Here is a 9,517-nt window from a genome sequence, read left to right on the forward strand (position 1 = left end):
CCAAGCTGGGACTAGGAGAAAAAGAATAATGTGATTAATTAGTAATGCCTGCCGTGGGCATGAGAGGTGGTATTGTCAGCACAATATTTTCAGTAGTCCTTGTTTGTTTAATGCCTACAGCAAAGTGAATTTTATCAATTTATTAACAAAGAAGTCAAAACCAAACTACTAATTCATTGACTGTTTCCCTCACTTTTCAATCTGCTGTGTAACTTTAAGGCTTCATCATATTTTTGGCAGCATAGACACTCCTTGTTTGAAAAGCTAGCTTTCCTTTCTGGAGCTTAATTTTTAAAATATCAAAACTTCAGCCCCCTTAGGCAAGCATATACCTTAATTGTCAAAACAATAAAAGTATCAGCCACGGTGAATGCTCGTTCCATTGTGCCCCTGGTGCGATTATCAGGTGGGATGCTATGGCAGTGATAATAATAAATAAGGTTCTAACTGCAGAATCCAAGTTCTGTACAAGGAAGACTCTACAACTAGCTTGGGGAATTTAGCTGTAAGAGAAACCAGCTGTAGAGTGTTTCATTAGTGAAATTTCCTGTCCTGAAATGTTGTAGACATTCCTCTGCAGGGAAGGTTCTAGAAACATTGTCCCCCCCCACCCCCATCTCCAATCTCTTTCCTTGGCTTTTTTCCAAAAAAAAAAAGCTGGGCATCACTTCTCCCTATGCTTAGATTTTTGCCTCTTTCATATTCTTTCCCCATACATTTCTTGGAATGGAGTCTAAATCTAGTTGCACTGAGGTATAGATACCAACTAGGAGCTTAGAGCTCTCCTGATGAATAGTCATCCTCTGCTGAGATAGTTTTGATCAATTGCTTGTGCCTACTAAAGTGCTGAGTCAAGAAAGTTTGCAATGGTCTCAGCCTGAAAGCACACTGGGATTGATCAGTGATGTCTGCTATAGGTATAGGCTAGGGACAATTATTTACAAAGCCTCCCACTGACTTTGCAGCTGTGATGTTAATCAACGGGCTTGGAGTTTGGTCCTAGGGGATGCTAGTTCAAGGCCTCTCCTTTTCTATGTGAATCTTGGATGTATCACCTATGTTCTCTTTGTCTGAACAAAGCTTGTATAAAACGAATTCTCCTTATGGAGAGGTTGTAACTGTCGTAGAGAGGATGCACATTCATTCATTTAACCTGTTGAGCACAGTGTGAGGTGATGGGGATATGCTGGGGGATACACTACGGATGTGGTTTCTGCCCACACAGACCTTACAGGCTACCCCTGGGGATTTATTAGCTTTCTATTGCCGTGTAACAAGTCACTGCAAATTTAGAGGCTTGAGACAGCATACACGGTGACACCGCACCTTCTGTGTGTCGGGAGTCTAGGCACGGCTTAGCTGATAATGTCTGCTTAGGGTCCTAGAGGTTTGCAGTCAAGGCGGACACCGCGCTGTGTTCTCATCTGGATGCTCGACTGGGGAAAAACTGCTTCTAAGCTCATTTAGTTTGTTGGAAGAGTTCACTTTCTTACCATGATAAGACTGTGGGCTCTGGTTTTGGCTGGCTATCAGCTGGATTCTGCCTGTGGGTCCTAGAGACTGCCCATGACACCTAGAGGCCATCTGCATTTCCTTGTCTCATGAGCTTCTTCGTGGCCAGTTAAACCTCATCAAGTCAGCAAGGAAGGTCTCTCACTCCAGTCTGCTGAGACGGAGTCTTATGTAACCTAGTGTAACTATGGAGGTGACATCCCTCCGCCTTGCTCTGTTCTGTTGATTAAGAAGTAAGTCACAGGCTCTGCCCATTCTCAAGGGAAGGGGGTTATTCCAATCCTCTTTTTGTTCTGCTGTGGTTATGATGTCCAAGTTATAGTCTTTGGGGAAAAATGGCAAGTTACCAGTACAATTTTTTATACTCTGCTCCTATTTGTGTAAAATATATATATACATATATATATACACATATATATTGTATTATTATATAATTAATAAAATTATTTCTGGAATAATACATAAGAAAGTGGTAAGCAACTATTGGTTCTGCAGAGGGAAACTGGATGGCTGGGGTACAGAGAAAAATTTTCACTTAATACTCTATGATAGCTGTCACATTTTAAAATATGTGAGTGCTCCAATTCAATGGTAAGCAAGTGCTGCCTGTTGCTTACCAGGGGAACTCCAAATCCTTGAGCCTGATCTGGCTCAGCTTTTGTTTTCAGACTTATTATTTACTCTTCTTACTATATTCTAAAACTGATGTGATAAACAAAATGATACCCCACTCCCACCCCCAAGATGTCCATGTCCTACTCCCTGGAATCTGTGCATGTTACCTAAAATGGCAAAAGGGACTTTGTAGATGTGATTCAATTAGGATCTTGAGATGGGGTGGTGATCCTGGATTTTTTTTTTTTTTTTTTGGTCATGTCATTTGGCTTGTGGAATCTCAGTTCCCTAATCAGAGATTGAACCCTGGCCCTTGGCAGTGAGAGTGCAAAGTCCTGACCACTGGACCACCAGGGAATTCTCAATCCTGGGTTATTTGAGTGGATGCAATACAATCAATCCCGAGTCCTAGGAGTGAAAGAGGAAAATGAAATTGTCAGAGTCAGGTTAGGAGATTTGAGGACAGAAGTGCAGGTTGGAGTGATGTGATTGCTGACTCTGAAGATGAAGGAAGGGGCCATGAGCCAAGAGATGCAGGTGGCCCCTGGAAAAGTCAAGGAAGCAGACTCTCCCCTGGAGCCTCCAAAAAACATACACCTTGATTTTGGCCAAGTGAGATCTGTTTCAGGCTTGTGACCTCCAGAAACTGTAAGAGAATAAATTTATGTCTTTTTTCAGCCACTACGTTTGTGGTAATTTTTTTACAGCAGTCATAGGAAACGAACTCAGTGGTGCTTCTCAGATGATATTTCAAGAAATTAAGCCTTTTGAGGAAATAGTAATGAAAAAAATTCTCCAAAGTCAAATAAAAAGCAATTATAATTACATTGCTGCTGCTAAGTCACTTCAGTCGTGTCCGACCCTGTGTGACCCCATAAACAGCAGCCCATCAGGCTCCCCCGTCCCTGCGATTCTCCAGGCAAGAACACTGGAGTGGGTTGCCATTTCCAATGCATGAAAGTGAAAAGTGAAAGTGAAGTCGCTCAGTCATGTCTGACTCTTAGCGACCCCATGGACCACAACCTACCAGGCTCCTCCGTCCATGGGATTTTCCAGGCAAGAGTACTGGAGTGGGGTGCCATTGCCTTCTCCGATAATTACATTAAATGAGGTATAATTTACACATAACAAAATATACATTATGTGTACTGCTCAATGCATTTTGACATATGTATACATCCATATGCCTTCAACCAGAGGATGAAATGGTTAGATAGCATCACTGACTGAATGGACATGAATCTGAGCAAACTCTGGGAGATAGTGAAGGACAGGGAAGCCTGGGGTGCTGCAGTCCATGGGGTTGCAAAGAGTAGGACACAACTTAGTGGCTGAGCAACAACAACAATGCACTCATATGTATATGTTGCATACAATCCCAATCAAGGTACAGAATATGCCCATTACCCCAAAATGTTTCCTTTCGCCCCTTTGTAGTCAATCCAATCCCCACCTCTAGCCCTAGGCAGCCACGGATTTGCTTTGTATCACTGGAAAAATTATTTGAAACCACCGGGCTTCTCAGGACCTTTACAATATTTAGAGTATTGTGACTGTCCAAGGGTCATTAGTTAAGGTGTGTATCTTCAAGCAGCAGACCATAGCCATTCCCTTGGCTTGGAAAAGGGGCAGGAAACTTCTAGACTGAAGCCATAGTGTGGAAGATAAGCAGGAAAGTCTGAATATCAGGGAGCAGAGACTCAGAGAAGTGAGAAGACTTGCTCCAGGGTGCCGGGTAGTAAGTGACAGAGTCTGTATTCGAACTCAGGTTTCTATTGCGGAATCCCTGAAGCTTGCTCCTGCTTCTGGCAGCCTCCTTTTCCAGGGCCGTTTCAACACTCAGGTATTTCTAGTTGCAGGTTTAAGGAGTCAAGAGGGTTAGAAGTTTCCTGGTGGCCCAATGGTTAGGACTCCAATCTTTCACTGCAGGGGCCTGGATTTGATCCCTGGTTAGGGAACTAAGATCCCACAAGCCTTGGGGCATGGCCAAAAAGGAAAAAAAAAAGAGTGCTCCATGTTTTCAGGGGAAGGCCACCCTTCCCAGGCCTCCTCCCCCACTGCCTGCAGTCAAGAGGTAGCAAGCTCTGGGTCCTTTCATGGCCTTTATGTGACGTCAGGAGGAAGTGAAATGGATGTTTCAGAATTCTCTATGCCTCAGGCAAGAGGTCTGTTTCTCCTTCAACACTCACGGTTTCTCCTACCTACTGCTTAGGGACCGACATGATCAATCTTGCTGTGTTATTGCTGTTTACATAAGTCGCCAGGAAGAACCCAGGTTCCCAGGATACCCCTCATCTTGCTGATCTTCATCCCCATCCAGCGCTGCATCTCCCCTTACATGAGCTTATTGAGTGCTGCTCCCTGTCTCCTGAAAATGTTTTGCTGTTGCTCTGGGGCCCATGGTCAGTGATCAACAAAATCTATATTCTCAACAATCTTTGAACAACCCCTTCACTTTCATCCTCCTACAGACTGAATCTCAACCCAAGAGCATGGCTTTCCCTCTAGCCCTTTCCTGTAATCTTTGAGGCACATTTGGCCTAGATGTGGGGTTGTTGTTGTTCAGTTGATAAGTTGTGTGTGACTCTTTGTGACTCCACAAACTATAGCACACCAGGCTTCCCTGTCTTTCATTATCTCCCAGAGTTTGCTCACACTCATGTCCATTGACTCAGTGATGCCATCCAACCATCTCATTCTCTGTCGCTTCCTTCTCTTCCTGCCTCAATCTTTCCCAGCAACAGGGTCTTTTCCAATGAGTCGGCTCGTCACATCAGGTGGCTAAAATGTTGGAGCTTCAACTTCAGCATCAGTCCTTCCAATGAATATTCACAGTAGGTATCATGGCTATCTTAATTGTTGTCCTTGTGGTCCTTCTAGACAATTTGACTGTTTCCTCACTAAAAAAAGCAACCTTTAATATTCTCCCTGGAGCAGTCGGAGTGCTGATTGTACTCTAACACCTTAAAGATTTTAGCTCCTGGCTCATTTTCGTGCTCTCCAAAGCTACTCCTGTCCTGGTTCCTGGTGATTTCACTGTCTGTGTAGATGGTCCAGGGCCCTCCAGTGGTCTTCCCATCATCTTACCTGAGCCATGAATGCCCATGACACACCCTAGAACACTGCTGCCCAACAGAACTGTCTGTGTTGATGGAAATATTCTTTATCTGTCTTGTCCAATAAGCCACTAGCCACACATGGCCATTGGGTACTTGAAATGTAGCTAGTGTAATTAAAGAACTGGATTTTAAGCTTTAAAATTTAAATAGTCACCTATAGTTAGTCTCTACCATGTTGGATAACACAACCTGGACCATGAAATCAGCACTAATTGTACCCCCTTCACAATTCCAGTTTTAAGAATCCCATTCTCTCTGGCCATCTAATTTTCCAGTTTAATTCTTCCATTTATTGACCCTAATGCTTGTTTGAACTGTGGTGTTGGAGAAGACTCTTGAGAGTCCCTTGGATTGCACGGAGATCAAACCAGTCAATCCTGAAGGAAATCAGTCCTGAATATTCATTGGAAGGACTGATGCTGAAGCTGAAACTCCAGTACTCTGGCCACATGATGCTAAGAACTGACTCATTGGAAAAGACGCTGATGCTGGGAAAGATTGAAGGCAGGAGGGGAAGGGGACGTCAGAGGATGAGATGGTTGGATGGCATTACTGGCCTTGATGGATATGAGTTTGAGCAAACTTGGGGAGTTGATGATGGACAGGGAAACCTGGCGAGGTGTAGTCCATGGGGTTGCAAAGAGTCGGATATGACTGAGTGACTGAACTGAATGCTTATTTGGCTTCACTTGGACTTGTTATCCAGTGATCCTATTACTTTTTCAAATAAGTCCCTTGTTTGTTGTGTCTTCATGTTCTTTTAACTGAGCTTAAATTCCATGATCCTTCATAATCATCACTCTTGCATATAGCTGCAACAAATCTGCCACTTTCTCTTCATTCTAGGTGTCTGGCTAAACCTCAACCCTTGTTAAATCCAACTCTGCTCTCTTCTCGAATCTGAACGTGACCCTGAACATTGCTGGAGAAGAAAAAAGGATGGTGATGTGTCACACGGGTGGAATCAATGTTGCTTAACAAACATCCCTTTTCTGGACAGCTATTTAAGAGCTTATCCTCTCTCCTCATGCCTCTAAGACTCTCTGTCCCCTCCCTCTCAAAGGATAAACTTGATTCCTATTTCAAGGAGAAATCTTAAGCAACAGAGTAAACTTCCAAAATTCCCACCACCTTTTCTACCAGTTTACCCATATCTGGTCACCTGTAATCAGTCTTCCTGAATATTATTGGTTGAACTGTTCATGCCCGCCTTTTGGGCTGTCTTTTCTTTTGTGAGATTTTTATCCCCTCTGCTTATCAAGGACAACCTCACAATTTCCCCCTCTCCCTCAAGCAGCCATCAATGACTCATTCTCACCAGTGTACACACATACTACGTACACTGTGAATTTCTGTTCGTCAGGGCTTAGCGTCTGCTCTTCTCTTTACCTACCATTCTGTTCCAGTCAATACTCACAAAGCTTGTCTCTTCATTTCCTTTGGAACTTTGGACAACTACCACCAGCTGAGTGTACTATTTTAAATTGTGAAAGATTTTCCCTCCCTAATTCATTTTTATTTTTCTTCACGGTACTCGGTACCACCAGCATGCTATAGACTATTCATTGGATCCTCAAGGGCAGAGATTTTTCATCTCTCTTTTTTCATTGCTATATGTCAGCACCTAGTATAGCGTCCGGCATAAACTGGGTCCTAATGAATGTTTGTAGAACAGATACTACACTTGATCTTAGCCAAAAGGCCGAGAAGCGATGATGAATGGCTGTAGAAAGAGCTGTACGGTGACTTGCCGTCTTTGACATTCCTACCGGTTTGTAGTGATGGTGTCATTTTTTCCTTACAAAGAGGGACAGCTATTCAGAATGCTTACCAGCCACCATTCTCACTCAGAAGTTCTTAGGGCTGAACTTCTCAAGCTTTAATGTGTATTTGAATTACCTGTGGATCTTCTTAAGATAGGGCTTCTGATTCAGCAGGTCTGAGGTGGGGCCTGAGAGTCTGCATTTCTATCAAGTCCATAGGTCATATAGATGCTTGCTGCTGATCCAGACCGCAGTTTGTGTAGAAGGCTGCTTGAATCGTAATAAGCCTTGTTCTGTTTTCTTTTTTAATAAACTAGAGTGAGCATGAATATTTACATGACATATTTACATATTTACAGTGTAAACATGACTCTGAGTTCAAGCAGCTCTGTGGTCAGCCTCTCTGTAGCTGCAGGTTACAAGATTTGGATGGAGAGCTTCATCCTTCACTACATATGCTGGGGGAGGAAATGTTGGCTGGTTAGGCTGTTACATGATGATTGTCCATTGTTCTGGGGAGAATTTATTTGTGTGTGTGTGTTTAAGAATATCAGGGCTTCCCCAGTGGCTCAGTAGTAAAGGATCTGCCTACAATGCAGGAGAGTCAGGAGACATGGGTTTGATCCCTGGGTCAGGAAGATCCCCTGGAGGAGGGCATGGCAACCTACTCCAGTATTTTTGCCTGGAGAATCCCATGGACAGAGGAGCCTGCTGGGCTACAGTCCATAGATTTGCAAAGAGTTGGACATGACTGAAGCAACTGACCGCATAAGAATATTACTGTTGATTGTAATAAGTTTGCTATCAATTGTCTAATGCAATTTGCCATGTTTTGGCATGAAATCAATGCAAAGACAAGTCCTGCCTTTCTGCTTAGGTTATTATTATTACATCACTCTGCTTCTGTCTAGAAAACAATGTGGAGTGCTTCCTATGATAATTGCCATTATCCGTTACTTTTAAAATCATAGTCAGGGCCTTGCTGTATGGTTTGTTCATGACATGAAGAGGCCCAGCTTGGGGCAGGGGGTCAGGAAGAGACTGGAAACCAGCTAGCACCTCTCTGCCAAGCCAGGTACTCTGGTTAGGTTGCATTGCCTTTTTCGCCTAGAGGAGGGCTGTTTTGCAAATTGAATAAGGTACCTGATGTTTGATGGCTCTGGTCATAAAGCTAGGGAGGGCTGCAAAGGAAGTTAGAGAGTGCTGAGCACAGCGCCGTGACTTTAGGGATGTAGATACTGAAGATAGAGTGCTTGTCCCGCTTCTCATCAACATCAGCAGCATCCCCATCCTCAGCTAACATGTACTGAGGACTTAAGATGCACAATGGCTTCCCTGCTGGCTCAGTGTGAAAGAATATGCCTGCCAATGCAGGAGATGCGGGTTCAATCCCTGGGTCGGGAAGATTCCCTGGAGAAGGAAATGGCAACCCACTCCAGTATTCTTGCCTGGGAAATCCCAGGAACAGAGGAGCCTGGCAGGCTACAGTTGATGGGGTCACAAAGAGTTGGACAGGACTGAGTGAACACAAGGAGCTTAGATGCATATGGCATTGGACCAATCATTTTACATACATTGTCTCATTTGTTCCCTACAACAGCAACCCCCAAAAGCTAAGTAGTATTATTTTCATCCTCATTTATAGACATATAAACTGAGACCTGGAGAGGTTATGCAGCTTGCTTAGGGTCACAAAGCTATGTTGAGGGTACTTTTCAAAAATGTAAATCATGACTCTCTGGCAAATGTTGAATGATCCCACGTCACAGATTTTATTTAACTCACTAATTAGTGAGGGAAGGAGTAAGATATTAAAATGTATTCAAAGAGCATTATTAGAGTATTTAGGTAAATCAGTCCTGAGTATTCATTGGAAGGACTGATGCTGAAGCTGAAGCACCAATATTTTGGCCACATGATGCAAAGAACTGACTTATTGGAAAAGACCCTGATTCTGGGAAAGATTGAAGGCAGGAGGAGAAGGGGATGACAGAGGATGAGATGGTTGGATGGCATCACCAACTCAATGGACATGAGTTTGAGTGAACTCTGGGAGATGGTGATGGACAGGGAGGCCTGGAGTGCTGCAGTCCATGGGGTCGCATGCAGTTGGACACAACTGAGCGACTGAACTGAACTTGTGACCTAACAAATAAATATAAGGAAAGTGTGGTAGCTTGAGTAATAAATAGTTTCCCCAAAGATATCCACATCTGGCTCCCTGGGACTTGTCAACATGTGATCTTATGAGTGAGTAGGACTTCAAGGGTGTGATTAAGCTAAGGATTTTGAGATGGAGAGATTATTCTGGATTATCTGGGTAGGCCCAATGTAATCACAAGCATTTTTATGAGAGGGAGGCAGAAACGTTAGCATGAGAGAGATGCAGAGGGAAGCAGAGATTGGAGTGATGTGCTTTGAAGATGGATGAAACGGCTACAGGCTACAGAATGTAGGTGACCCTAGAAGCTGTAAAAATAAAGGAAACAGATCTTCTTCTAGAACCTC

The 9,517-nt window shown here is 43.6% G+C and overlaps 1 pseudogene; it reads right to left on the reverse strand.

The window, feature by feature from the left end:
• Positions 1 to 6,875: 6,875 nt before the first annotated feature.
• Positions 6,876 to 6,960, reverse strand: LOC133042927 (U2 spliceosomal RNA; annotated as a pseudogene).
• Positions 6,961 to 9,517: the final 2,557 nt, after the last annotated feature.

Source organism: Dama dama, chromosome 21, assembly GCF_033118175.1.
Source record: "Dama dama isolate Ldn47 chromosome 21, ASM3311817v1, whole genome shotgun sequence".
Taxonomy (NCBI): Eukaryota; Metazoa; Chordata; class Mammalia; order Artiodactyla; family Cervidae; genus Dama; species Dama dama.